This window comes from Halyomorpha halys, unplaced genomic scaffold, assembly GCF_000696795.3.
Source record: "Halyomorpha halys isolate HHAL.00 unplaced genomic scaffold, Hhal_1.1 Scaffold239.1, whole genome shotgun sequence".
NCBI classification, from domain to species: Eukaryota; Metazoa; Arthropoda; class Insecta; order Hemiptera; family Pentatomidae; genus Halyomorpha; species Halyomorpha halys.
The window spans coordinates 1,684,923-1,700,800 of NW_027114928.1; the positions used below are offsets into that span (position 1 = coordinate 1,684,923).

Consider the following 15,878-nt stretch of genomic DNA (forward strand, 5'->3'; position numbering starts at 1 on the left):
CCAATCCCTAGTTTTAGTTGATTTTGTAATGTAGCTCAATATATGTAAATAGCATTTGTTGATAATGCTCTATTCGATCTTTTAACGTTGTCGTAGTACATCGACCAATGTACCAAGTAATTGTTTTTTTACACTATTTTACTCGATATATCTGCCTCTTATCATGCGATTTCGTGGGCAGGCTGGCAGCGATGATTCCCTTCTAATTATGTTTAGTGTTATGATCTTCTTGAAAGATTGGAACATCGTCGTCATATATTGACTAAATAAAAGCTATTATATTGATATGCAGTAAATAAACAAACGTGATATTGGGGTCATTCCGAATGAAATCACCAAAGATCATAACCACAACGTCTCAGATTTACGTTGATTTTTTTTTACATTAGTAATACCTACTTAATTCATTAATAATAACAATAATAGTCATAAAGGCTTAGCTAACCCGAAGGTTGATGCCAATGCCACGTTTCTCATACATAAAGAACAGTGGGAAGGATAATAATTTTGTAAATTCTAACTATTAAGTTTTATACAGGAAGCGCGAGCTATGGAATTTCGAAATTGAAAACTAACAAGCATTTCCCGCCTTTAACCTCGATTTTATTTCCTCATCAATTTCGGTTTTCCTAGTTACCGCAGACCTTAAATACTTAAACCTATCTACCTGTTCAAACATATTTACTTCTATATCTGTATCACCGAAATTGCTCGCGTTTCTACTGCTAATTATATTTTTTTTTTCATCCGGCATAATCATCGGAACATAATTTTTAAAAAACTAAACTGTATGTTATTCCGACTTATAAAGATTAGAATCATGCCAACTTCCTGACCAAACCTCGAGTAAATACAATCAAGATGTTAAGTCCCGATATAAAAAGAAAGAGTAACCTAAATTTTAGTTTAGATTTCACCTTTTCTTAGATAACATTTTTGTTTAAAAAATATGAATCACAAATAGGTATCTATCAAAACTGGGTAATTTCAATAAGTGTGTAAGTAGTCCAGGAAGTGTTCGTTTTAATTTTGTCTGATTAGCAGTGATTAAAAATCTCCATTAGTTTTTCTCTGATTCATCTGACTTTTCGTTATAAATCAATAAATGAATAAGAGTAATTTTAGAACAACAAAATTTTGTATTATTAATGTTCATTTTCCGCTTTCTTAAAACAAAATACAACACTAGAACCAAAAAACTCCATAAACCTTAATATATTTTCACACCATCAAAATTCAGTCGTTTCCTAACTAAGCTTGATTTCTCTCCATGCTCGATAACGTCATTTATGTTTAATTGTTCACTCCGAAGATCTTAATCTCTTCAGGGCGTGACTATGATTAAATTTTGGTGTTCATGTCACGAAATAAATTATTAGAACAAGGAAAAACGTAGCAAGCACGTAACTTCGTTAAAGAACACCCGTCTCATTTTGGATTAATGAATTTAATATGTTCATTAATGCATTTATAGTGAAAAAATATTTATGAAATAATTTATTTATCAGATAAGTTTAAGGAACTCTTCGTCAATATTTTTAATGAGGAAAATATTTGTCATTCTTCACCTACTGAATATCAGATTGCTGAAACGTTTTTAAAAATACAGAATAGGGAGCAACTCAAAATAGCCATCGGAAAATGAAAATCTTATGTAGCAGCGAGAACTGACAATATTCCTATGTAACTAATAAAGACATATGGTTAAGTTGATGTATCTAACATACACCTTTTAGTTAAAAATGTCTGAGAAATTGAGGAAAATGCCTGAGCTGCATTCCTCAGTTGACTCAGACTTGTTCCAATTCATAAAAATCGGCCAAAGAATTAATTGTAATAACTATTGAGGAATTATCGCTTCTTCCTGTATGTTATACAATATTTATTTTAATTATAACTTGCTGAATCAGGAAATATGCTGAAGAAATTATTAGTGATTACTAATGTAATTTTTTGCAAAATCATTCAGCTACTGATATAATTTTTACATTACGTCAAATATTACAGAAAAAGTTGGAATACAATGGAGTCGTTCATCAACTGTATATAGATTTAAAAAAGGCATACGTTTCTATTGAACGCCAGAAGATGCATAATATTTTGATTGAATAGGGAATAGCAAAGACTTATTATATCTAGTAGGGATGCACATTACTGAAATGTGTAATAAAGTTCAATTTAGAGGTTCGGTCGGGATCAAAAAAAGACGATTCTCTATCGCCTATCTAGCATAGAATACGTTATTATAAATGTGGTGCACTCCATAAAGGGTTTAACTATAAGTGGTAAAATATTCGTGCTTGGATATGCTGATGATTTGGTATTATTAGCCGAGGACGGGGAAGCTTGCTAAACTAAATACAGCTATGTCGATAAAATTTAGTAAGGAATAGGTCTCGAAATAATTACGAATAAAACAAAATATATGGTTAGCAGTTGAAACGGGGGCAATATCTGTGAGAGAGATATTAGAGAAAATACGTTTAATCATGTAGAGAGGTTTAAGTATTTAGGTTTTATACGAGAAATGCCAGTTATTTCTTAATTTCGAAAATACTTAGCTCATACCTCCTGTCTAGAAACCAAAACATTTAAAATTTACACAACTATTATCCTTCTTACTTGTTCTTTATAAGGTCTAAGGTAAGAACAGTACCTTAAGGATTTTCAAAATGAAGTATTACTGTATAATATATTTGAATACATTTCAGTACATAAATATTTGAAACGCATGAATATACATATTTATTCTCCTGTTCTTTCATTCCTTCCCACCAGCCTGATAATATGGGTCTTCACTATCGCCTTAATCAAACATTTCATTTTTTAATACATCATCTACTCCTCCTTCTATTCCTCTTCCCTTCCAAGATGATTTTAAACACTTCCATGGGGTTATTAAAATCGTTTCCACTTCCTTAATACTATTAATACGTAAAATTTCCTAGCCGACACGTTTATCCAAATCCACTTACTGTACATTAACATTGCGTTTATGGAAACTATATGAAAAAATGACCTACGATTCTATCTGCGATGTTCTTCTATTGCCATTGATACGTAATAATTATAATAATAAGGCGATTTTATAATCCTTTTATTTCGGGATGTTCGTCTATTGCAGGTGTGGCCAACTTTTCTGTATATAAGATCTACTTTTTATCTTATAAGTGTATCGCGATCGACTTGTTATCATAGACGTTGTCTAAGGGGGACTAGGGGGTGTGAAATGCATACTATGTTTACACACTGTTTCAATATCAGGTGCATTCCAGCGAGGTATGGGTGGATAAGTAATATATACAATCAAAACTATTTTTTAAATCACTTATTAAGTTTTTGAGACATAGGCTCATGAATAAAATAAATTTTCAAACCCAACTTTTGATGGCAGCATTGCGTAAATAGGTTACCTAACAATTCGATTTGCCAACACTTTAAATGTAATTTAATTTTTTTACCAAGTGCAATATATAATGTGTTCATAAGTGTGAAAAAGGTGTCATAAAGCTGCACAGTATGGCTGATAATTTATAATTTTTTTTTTAGGGGGGAGCAGGAAAATCTATTATGAAAGAATAATATGACTTACTTTTTGCTAAGATACCAATAGCTCACTGAGTAAACATCGCACTGAAATACAGATATACGGCTTAGCTACCTACGTAAAAAACTACAACAATAATTATTTAAAGGGCCAAAAAATTCACGTTTAGGGGGATTAAAAGAACACGGATAATTAATAACTTTTGATCTATATGAAATATGTCTCAAAATATTGGTTGAAAGTAATGTCTTTTGCAATCGCTTCAAAGTCTGTTGTACACGAAATTCAACCCCAGACATTTTGAGCGATCAACGTTGTACCCAAATTGGCCTCGCAATCGACCAGACTTTTTGGCCCACCTGGTCTATTGGATGTTAGTAGCTAAGTGGGTCGTGGATGCAATGATGAGGAGGAACAAGTATAGAGAACTTTGTAACTGAGTGAGTGGCAGCGTCACCTTAGCAACCTCATGTCTGCAACGGCGCCGGTTCGATTTTAAATCGGGCATGTTAAGTTTAATTTCGTGGCGATCCCAGGAATGAAAAGTAGACCCTTCCACTCTGGTTGGTTGGCTACATCCAGGTAGCCAAGCCAGGTTCCTTCCTTCATCCCCATGTGTCCGAAATGACTAGGTGACGGGTAAAAAAAAAAAGATATACAAGTCTGGGAAACATAACCTAACATTGCCAATGTACATAAACATTGGTAATTTACGTATATGGGCAATGTTAGGTTAAGGAGCTTGTGACACTTTATTCATTGAATCTTTATTAATATTTAGTCTATTGATCCCATTGTTTAATTAATTAAATTCAAGTCATATTCTAGAAACGTTGCTTATTTCACCTCAAAATTTCGAATCATACTTTGATGTTGCTATAAATCTTTTTATGGCTCTAGATAACTACACTAACAAGTTTAGTCTAAATTTGTTTACCCTTTGTCTACGAATAGTAAACAAAATAAAATTTATGAAGAACGGATTAACGAAAGATGATTAACGGATTGATTGGTATTTCTTACGGTTCTACCTAAAACTACGCTATAAAGTTTCGTCGAAGTCAATCAAGCCGTTTTATCGTGAAAAGCAACAGAAAACATCTAGCACACAAATAAAAATTTACACGAGTTATTTTATTTATGAGATTATTTACCATTAATATCATGTAATAATATAGCCTTTTATAATATTGGATCTTAACTTCAGAGTGGGTTGTAGTTTTCTTTTATTCGTTCTTATCTCCTACAGTTGAGCCTTGAGTGTCCCAAGCATCTGTTGTTCCATTTGGACTATTGTGCTCATGGTCCTCTTTGTCGTGTTTCAATTCCTATCTTTCTTATATTCTATTTATTAATTTTAATTTTCTCTTGATTAACCAATCGTTTTTCTTTGTGTTTTTAAGCTCTCTGATGATTTGAATTGAAAATCTTTTTTTTTTTTTCTCTTGCGTTTTTAGTTTTTTGATCTTTTTAAACGTATACAATATTGGTACTTAAATAAAAACTCACTAAATCATTGTTATACAGCTAATTTGGACAGTTTTAGCATAGAATCTGTAAGATGTGTAAATATACTACCTTTCCATAGAGCTACTAAGCAAGGGAAAAAGAGGAAAAAAAAGAAAAAATAATGATCTAGTGTGGCGATTGGGAAAAAAAATAAACCTTAATAATTCTATGTTACTCATACATCGGTCTACAACTACATAATATATAATTATGATGTATATAATCTTTTCACTTATTCAAAACTGGTTTTAAGGTTTTAGTAAAATAACTTGTATCCATGTTAAGTATCACTCTTTTTTATTACTTCAAATGTTTAACGTTTCGGCCAAACTGGTCATCCTCAAGGACGATCTTAAATATAAATTTACACCTCACATCCAACATTTTAAAAACTTTTTGCTGGCTATTCGACCCAAGGCAATACATTTAATCAAATAAACTTATTCTGTAGATTTTTTATTTAATTTTAAAATTGCGAATTACAGATTACTTTAACACTAATATCACTCACCGATAATTTGGATACGAATTATTTTATTTAAATTATATTATTATAATATTTGTGGCTTGAAGTAGCAGCAACCAACCTCAAAATACTAGATACCCCCCCAAAAAAAAAAATTAATTTTAAAACAAAAAATAAAGTTTCTTTGTTTCAACATCAGTGTTATATCTGACAGGGGGACATGAGGGCCGTGCATGTTGGGGCAAAGGCACCTTCCAAAAGGTGTAGGTTCGATTTCCTATTGGGGCAGTTAATATTTATTTCTCTGTGGTCCCGAATAATGAATCTTGACACTCTCACCTTGGTAATTACGCGGCGGCAACTCTGGTAGCCGCCAGAGTTGGCGAAAAGGACCAGTTGGCCCACTTGCCGGAATAGTTCTTCCCACCAGATTACCAATACCAATATATTTGACTGGGGGATATTTTATGATGTCTGCCTTATTTCTAAACAATCTAGAAAAATCTGAATAGCGTTTTCAAGCAATTTTGAGGATAATAACCTCTTTGAGGAATGTTTTACCACAATTTTTACAGTTTGAAGTAGGTTTTCAACATTCCAGTTATTTAAGTTTTTCATATTATTAGGGGGAGGTAGAGAAGGGATGACACGCCTTCCTACATTATATGGAATGAGGTCATATTCCTATAAATAAGACCTAGAATTGGAATAAAATATATGTGTTTATTAGTGAAATTATTTAACGAACAAAAATGAAATTGTGAAAATCGAAGTAGGAAAAGCATGGTTTGATAATATAATCAGATAAGATTCATTGCACGTTGCTTACATCCTATCTTATAAGATTCTGTGAAAGCAATTATTGAAGTTTAGATTGATATTATAGGGGCGATACTGACGGACTGTAGAGAACATTTTTAAAACTGAACACCGAAAAGGGAGGATGCGATGACTTCGTTCATATAGTGCGTTATCTTTATTTTTGCAGATAAATCCTAAAATAATGACTATAGTTGCTTTCTGTATATTATGTATCGTAAGAGTCATTGATCAAAGATCCTAAGTTGTTAGTTATCTCATTTACAAGTAAATTTAAAGCGTAGGATTCTTCATGATTCAAGTTAGTCTGAATGAATAAATGAATGAATGTCATTCCCACTGACTTTCCAGGGGCCCAATAAGAAGATAACAAGTCATGTGGTTATTGTTGGAAATTTATTATCAGCTCCATATGTTATCTCGTTCGTAATTAGTGGTAACCGTAGCGGGGGTTAGGATATATTTTGTCATGGGTGTAAAGGAGTAATCTTTCTTAGTAAGGTAAGTTTTGTCATACTAACCCCGTTCAATTTCTGATTGAATATAAGAATTCAATTAGTGATATCTTTGCTGTTTGATAGTTTTTTCTAAGGTTATTTTAAGTGTAGAATTTCAAAATACATTGTCGAGTAATTTAAATACTGTAGTAATTTCAATTAATGACATAAATCCGTTGGCCTCAGTATGGACGAGACAGTAATAATCATGAGTAGTTGTTTACAGAAATTAAATAAAATGGCTAAATATCTGACAGATGAAGCAATTTTTTGTAGTATATAGGGTGGATTTTTATTTAATAGGGGTTGTTAAATGAGTAGTATATATCGTACCTTTACTAAAGTATTGACCTATCTCTCTAAATTCTAATTTCGAGAACATTGAACTTACATCTCACTCGAAGCAAAAATATAGATTTCAATCAAAGAATAATAACAATAATAATAATCGAAAATTATTAATTATTTTATATTAAGTACACTTTCTATTAAAAATTTAGACATTTTTTGGCCGAAAGCATCTTAACCGGTTAATTGTATTAATTTTTTTGAGTTTCGTAAATCTTCTTGTTTAGGTGCTATGTCATATTTTTAACTAATTTTTACTTTTTGTAAAACTTATTGAAAAATGCCAATGGATATAATATTATTGATCGTGCATCTTCCTATTGACAAATCTACCTTACAACATACCTATATAGCTCTATATCCGTACTGTGCGTTTTTGTTTGTACCTTTGTTACATGTGCATTCACGTGCAAATAGCTATGTGCACATACTTTATTTGTGGGTTATAGAGCGGGTTTAAAAGAAGGAGGAAGTATATATTGACTTAAGGTCTCTGGTTTCAGTTCTGGTTATCAAACCTGAAGGTTCATACCTAGGACACGCTTTTTTAAATATCTGATATAAATGTATAACTGCTTTGCTTTGAGATTAGCACGAATGACATTCAATTTGGTTTCATTAGTTTGTATCGTAACGTAAAAGGGTGTTACCTAGTGACAACCCAACTACCTTTAAAAGAAATTCTTCAATTCTTTAGATTTAAAGATTCTATTTAATTTGCTTTAAAAAAAAAAAAAATAGCGCCAATTTATTTAGAATTGCTCTATAGCTCACACATTTTTTTTTTTTATTTAATTACCTGAAGTCTTGAAAAAGTCAATCAGTCGCTGCTTCATTGCAAATCGTAAAGGGATCGATACACTGTCAGTTCGAATGACATTCATGGACAATTAGCAAAACCTAGATAGACGATGACTTGATCAGTGGGTGAGCGTCCATTAGCAAATGTTAGTACTTATATTACTATTGAAAAAAGAAAAAAAAAGGGTATAAAAAAAATTAAAACCCTCAGTTTTGATTAAAGTAAGTTTATAATGGCCGGTTTTAGAGAATTGCAGGTTTTTATTTTGACCATGAGGATACTTTATGGAGTGAATTTTTTTAGCGATTGCAGGACCAATTGGAGCCACTGTCATAGTAAAAGCTGTACAAGACTTACTGTCATGACAGTTTTCCCTTTTACACTATGCCTGGCATGAAGTAGATAGTTCATGTAATGGTAGTGAAGCTAGCGTCATATTCACTTTCACATGTATACATTCACCTTGACAGAGAAATGTCACACCATGTCTACCTTATTAGCCGTAACAGCAATAAATGATAGGGGGTTAACATTATTCTCAAACACTGTTGGATTTTGTTCATTTCTCGACATAAAATTGACACCAATAAAAATTCTTAACGTTCAGATTGATGATGTAGGATTAGTACTGATGGATTCTGAGAAAAATTAGAATTAAAATTAGATCATTCCACATTTGAAGTAGAGGAGAAGCAGCGATTGCTTTGTATGTATAGTTCTTTTTACTTTATTCTTCTAGGCAAATGCCGAAATAATAGGCAAACAAGCATTCTGTTTATTATAAATCGAAAGACATTGTACAAGATCCTTACTATTTGATATCTCATTTACAAGTTAGCGTCAGTTGAACTGATGGTCAGGTGAATTGATAGTTTAGTGTTTTTCGTGATTCAAGTCAGTCACGTTAGTCTTACTTTTCAATAATGACATTCATTCAGACTGAACCTATTGGAGGCCTTACGAGGTCACGTTTCTTATCCCACACAGAGCAGTAGAGAACATGATAGTCTTATCAATTATTATTTTCAGGTTTAAGTTCAGTTTGTTAGAGCAGTGCCATAGCCTAATAAGGGAGGATCCAAGGAATCTCAACTTATCTACCCCTCCTTCGAATACACATTTTGAACTTCCCTGTGTCCAAACGACAAAGTATCTAAAAATATTCTGAGTTTGAGTGTTTTTTTTTTTTGTTCTCTTTGTCGGTAGAGAAAAATCTTCCCTAAGACGAAATGCAAAAAACCAAAATTCACACAACAATGTGAGATTCCTGCTCAATAAAAAATCACCTCACAATTCTTTACCACTTCGCGGAACTGATTTCTTTCCAAATTTCATTTCTATCTCGTCTTTTTCTCGACCAAAATCTGAAAACAGAAGAACGAGTGTTCCACGGTATCACCCACGGAATCATAAGTCGCACGATGATGTATCCTCTAGTTTGAACCCGACTAAGTATGCCCTAAAGCAACCAGACCCTGTAAGCAGTTTGGTGAGGTAATAATCTACCTCTCCGGATTTCCGAGATACCCATGTTGATATCGAGAATCAGATGCTGGGTCCAACTTCCAAAAGGTGAAGGATTCCGGCGTTTCTTCCGTCTTTATGAGTACAATTTCTATTTTCTTTTACTGGTGTAGTTCAGTGAGCATCTGGCTCTTCTCGTTTTTTTTTTTTGGAACAACAGGAGGCATTCATCTGCCAAAAAATCAATCTTACACATCTGCGATGAAGTAGCTACATTATCCAGAAGCTTTTTTCAATTTTCTCTTGGTTCACCTATATTTGGTACAATCATAGCCAATTCATTAGTCACTAGCGCTGCTCTGTTGGTAACTTTGTGGAGGTTCCCATCGAACCGAAGTCTGGGGTTAAGCTGCACTCCAAGATATCTAATAGATGGCTTAGATAAGATTTCAAATGTTGGACGGTGAGACTGTTTACCTCTATCACTTTCCTACCAGTTATTACCGCTACCTCAGTTATATGATAAGTAAGATGAAGGCCAGCTGCTAAAAGTCTTGTGTGACGACTACCTTAAAATTACATTTTTTGGTATATGCTGGGATGTTAAAGCACCTGTTCGGACAATCGACCAACCGGAATTACCACTTTAGAGAATCAATTTTACACTGTTTATATTTTCTCAAAACAGCTCTAACGTTTTTAATCAAACTCAGTAAATCAATGTACAATTAAGTTTTAAATAGTCTATTGGCTTAAATGACGAATTTTAGAAATTCGTCTTTAAAGTACTTTTAATTTTGTTATAAGAAATAAATAACAGTTCTCATTGTTAGTAATAATAAACGATGCATGTATTCAAAAATTTAGAGAATTTGATATATAATTGAAGGTGAAATTAAGAAACATCTTTCCGGCTGGATCAGGTTTCTTAAAATTAATTTGTCTATGAGCCTCTCCTCCCGAAAAGAAATTCTGGATACGTCACTGAGTATGTGCTCAGTAATTTTACGTCAAAAAAGTATTCAAACATTTCCCGTCCTTTCATCTTTCTTCGGAGTCTTTGCTTTTAGTTATTGCAGTCCTTAGATACCTTACTTCTCTATATATTTTAACGTATCCCTCATATATTTATGCAATTTTTATGTCTTTTACCTTGTCTGCTATTTTACATTTTAGAAATGTTACCGTGAATAAATGAAATATGTCCTAGCCATTTTGAATTATTATCTGCAAATTCTCTCTCTCTCTCTCTTCTAATATATCCATTTTGGCCCGGTCTCAAGATAATTGGTATCGTATATCATAAACTATACATAAGGGCTACAAGTGGGTTGGATAGGCTGATGACTGTAAATCAGGGACTACCTTGCTATGTTAGTGGTTTATCACAGAGATGGTATTATTCGCCGGAAGACGGCCGTCAACCGGTTGATTTACACCCTCCCTCTCGGTTGGTGTATCCGCCAGTGTCAGCACATTTCCTTAGTCACCAAAAACATTTGTCTATTGGATGAATCCAGTAGCGAATAGGTTAGGATTTATTCTGAAATGGTTCCATCAAATTTACTCATACCTGGTTTTCATAAGTTACCGGATTTGTATTCTAAAACCTTACATTAAGAAATATGATGGAGGAATATAAAACATTTAAGATAAAAAAATTATGCAGTACATACATCATATTTATAATATAAAAACGGAAGAATATAAAACATTTAAGATAAAAAATTATTCAGTACATACGTTTTTATATTTCTGAATATTTCAGAGATATATCTACTGACTTGGTGGAATTCAACGCTACCTACCAGTTTTCTGAAAGTTTATTGTGAGATATACTTAAATTAATATTAATCTATTAAAAATTATTGATTTTAAATTGCTTGCTTGCAGAAGGCCAGACAATCTAGAGGAGACAATTTCACTTTCCTTGGAAACATAATATCAATGACTATCAAGAGTAGAGACCGTATTTTTGTGCTATTGTATATTTTGTTTTTTTGCTTTAAATCCAGCTAAACTTTGACAGAAATTCGAATCATGTAAAAGATGTTCTATTGATACTAGTTCTTAAAATTGAAATTGAACGTTTTGGAGCTGCTACACTGAAATTTGCATTCACCATTTAAATTCAATTCCATATGAAATCATAGTTTAAATTTACATATTTGACTGTTATTTACATATAAACATTTTTGTCTAGGTAGTTATATTGTTACTGGTCTGATTAAATGGAAATAGAGATTCCTGGAATTTGTAAATGTCAAAGGTAATGTTTTGGAATTCAGTTCTAGAATTTAATATCTTAAATACTCCTTTCTAAAGAGCACCTTCTTTAATTTTCATGAATCTTATAATTTTGGTAGTTCTGATATTTATAAATTGAGATTGCTTGTCATCACAATAGAAATAAAAATCAACACAGTACAATTATAATGCACTCTAAATTAATTATAGACACCTTACAAAATTACATCTATAAGCTGACACATAATTTCTTCTGGTCTTGCCCCAACTCATTAAGCCGTCTAATCCCAGAAAATAGGAAATTACACTAAAACTACAATCTGTAGATACAAACACAAAATAACTAAACATGTATTAATAGTAAATATAAATGTGTATTTTATATATATTTACCTAATGTTATGCATTTTATACTACTATTCATGTTACGTATTTTATTTTAATTCAATAATGCTTTAGCTTTTTTTATCCCCTTTGGTTTGTTATAATAAGATGTAAAATTGAGTAGTTATGTAAAATTGAATTACTGCCAAGAAAATTTTATTGTATAATGGGGTATCCTAAAGCAATATGGTAAATATTGTACATTTAATATTTATGCAATAAGAAAACATGTATGAAAAAATATATACGTATATATAATTATTATTATTATTATTTAAGTTATTAAAAATAACAAAAGTAGCTTTAATTTAAACCAAAAAGTAAAAAATATGATAGTAGTGCAAAAACAATTTAATGCTAAAATAAAAAATCTGTGAAATCCAAAAAGAGAGCAAAACTGGCAATTTTGTGCAATACATATTAAATTTTTAAAGATAATTCTAAATTGATAGTGCCATCCACATATTTTTTCCATTTTTTAAAAAATATATAATACTATAAATTGTAACTCATTTAAATAAAAAGTCTTTCATAATGTCTAGACAGTTTTTGACCATCAATAAGCATATTAATTTTATGTTTGGTTATCATAAAAGGATAGCTGATGTGACAGTCTACCTCCATATACCTGTTCCATGTACTTTAAATAAATATGTAACTAATTTAGTGTATCTAAATTTGTAAAGAGTTAGAAGTTAGTTGTGTATCTAAACTGTTCTCTACTTTCAAGTTTTAGTTATTGATATTTACACGAATATCAGGAAATTCTGAATTTCCTATTCCTTATAGTCTTTTTTAACATGATTATTAGTTAATAACAACCTGGAGGAAATAATATTTCTAATAACCATTTTTTATCGGAAGTAATTGAGAATCAGATCTTGTCTGTGAAGGGTTAAATTGGGTTTAGTGGGCACTGAATCACTAGAAATCTTGAAACATTTCTTGTTATTAGAATTCTTGTCAATTCTGTGGTAAGAGGGAAGCTGGAGTACCGATAATGGATTATTGAACGCGGTTTTTTTTAACTATTAGCATCTGCGTTAATGGTTAAGCAACAACTGTATAGCAGTTTAGGAAGAAAACCAATATACTCCCCTCTTTCGATTTCTCTATTCCATCCTGACAAACTCTTTATTTCCTAATATATTAAATACAAAACCATGATGATTATGCTTTTTTTTGGACAGAATATTGCAGCTTTTAATCAAAGGAAACCACCACCAATAAAATGAGCATAGAAATTGTATTAAAACAAATATTAAATCTAAGCTTAGTTGAAAAGTGAAGATCATACACTACTCATTGAGGAAATAGTAGTACCAATAGTAGTAAAATCTGTAGTATAATTGAATGAAATAATTAAATCATATTATGAATTCATGCGTATTTCGCCAATCTAAAAATTGATTTTGAAGTTTGTATGGAGAAAGTACAAATCAACTGATGTAAATTTGTATGAGAATTAGAGTTATAGAATATAATTTATGATACTTTTAATAATAATTAGTATCTGCGCTGCTACAAGGAACAAAAATATTATTAATTAAATGTGAAAATTACAACTATTCTTTAATTTTGGTTTCATTTAATGCACATTTATCCTAACAGCATTGTCGTTTTGTTGATATTGGCACATCTGAAGGATCACTTTGTCTAAAACAACTCCTGGTTTTTTCAAAAATACATCTACATCTATAAAGAAAGAGAAACTTACTTACATCAAAAGAAGTAATGGTAGTCATTTAGCAGCAAGGTACCATCATTGTTCAACAGGTACATTTTCAATACCTGAGAGATGATACTACTATATTGAAATTATAGTTTAGGATATAATTGAATGAAATAAATAAATCATATTATGAATTCATGCTTACTTCTGTATTTCGCCAATCTAAACATTGATTTTGAAGTTTGTCTAGAGAAAGTACAAATCAACTTATGTAAATTTGTATGAGAATAAGAGTTATAGAATATAATTTATGATACTTTTAATAATAATTTAAATAATAATCAGACCAGTAACAATATAACTAACTACCTAGACAAAAATGTTTATATGTAAATAACAGTCAAATATGTAAATTTAAACTATGATTTCATATCGAATTGAATTTAAATGGTGAATAGAAATGTATAAAACCCTAAAAATATGTAAATTTCAGTGTAGCAGCTCCAAAACATTCAATTTCAATTTTAAGAACTAGTATCAATAGAACATCTTTTACATGATTCAAATTTATGTCAAAGTTTAGCTAGATTTAAAGCAAGAAAACAAAAGATGCAATAGCACAAAAATACGGTCTCTACTCTTGATAGTCATTGATATTATGTTTCCTAGGAAAGTGAAATTGTCTCCTCTAGATTGTCTGGGCTTCTGCAAGCAAGCAATTTAAAATCAATAATTTTTAATAGATTGATATTAATTTAAGTATATCTCACAATAAACTTTCAGAAAACTGGTAGGTTGCGTTGAATTCCACCAAGTCAGTAGATTTATCTCTGAAATATTCAGAAATATAAAAACATATGTACTGAATAATTTTTTTATCTTAAATGTTTTATATTCCTCCATCACATTTCTTAATGTAAGGTTTTTTAATACAAATCCGGTAACTTATGAAAACCAGGTATGAGTAAATTTGATGGAACCATTTCAGAATAAATCCTAACCTATTCGCTACTGGATTCATCCAATAGACAAATGTTTTTGGTGACTAAGGAAATGTGCTGACACTGGCGGATACACCAACCGAGAGGGAGGGTGTAAATCAACTGGTTGACGGCCGTCTTCCGGCGAATAATACCATCTTTGTGATAAACCACTAATATAGCAAGGTAGTCCCTGATTTACAGTCATCAGCCTAACCAACTCACTTGTAGCCCTTATGTATAGTTTATGATATACGATACCAATTATCTTGAGACCAGGCCAAAATGGATATATTAGAAGAGAGAGAGAGAGAGAATTTGCAGATAATAATTCAAAATGGCTAGGCACATATTTCATTTATTTATGGTAACATTTCTAAAATGTAAAATAGTAGACAAGGTAAAAGATAAAAAAATTCCATAAATATATGAGCGATATGTTAGAATATACAGAGAAATAAGGTATCTAAATACTGCAATAACTAAAAGCATTGACTCCGATGAAATACTAAAGGACGGGAAATGTTTGGATACTTTTTTGATGTAAAATTACTGAGCTCTTACTTAGTGACGTAACCAGAATTCCTTTTCGGGAGGTTAGGCTCATGGAAAAATTAATTTTAAGAAACCTGATAATTTATAGTATTATATATATTTTTAAAAAAATGTGTGGATGGCACTATCAATTTTGCAGCAAGTAACCATCATTGTTTAACAGATACATTTTCAATACCCCTTAGCCCTTTTTGACAGACTTGTTGGTCAGTTGATCCTCCATCTTATCAACTAATTAAAGGACAATTGAGACATATATAAGATGATTTTTGTATGTTTTAGGAGTTATGTATATACAATTTTATATATGTGCAATTGTACTACATGATTTTGCACTGAGTTCTTTACAGCCCATTTTTCAGTTTTTGACTCCATGAAAATCTGGTCTCAACTTATCACTCTCTCTAATAGAAAATCATAATCACTATGATTTAAAAACTAATCCACAGAAAAGGACAGGAATTGCATGTCTCATCACAACCTTTATTACTCAGATAATAGGAAAATCTCAAATGACTTTATTAATTGGTTTAATCTTCTTATGAAAATTTTTAAACAACTTATTTGTTTGTGAACATAAACTTACAA

The 15,878-nt window shown here is 31.3% G+C and overlaps 1 protein-coding gene across 1 annotated transcript in view; it reads left to right on the forward strand.

Annotated features, from left to right (window-relative positions):
- Nucleotides 1-6,721: 6,721 nt before the first annotated feature.
- The window catches only part of LOC106680039 (heat shock-related 70 kDa protein 2), a 30,829-nt gene continuing 21,672 nt past the window's right edge, over nt 6,722-15,878 (forward strand). Inside the window, exon 1 of the mRNA XM_014419497.2 lies at nt 6,722-6,842. The gene's annotated coding sequence lies outside the window, so the exon portion shown is untranslated. The remainder of the gene's footprint in view (nt 6,843-15,878) is intronic.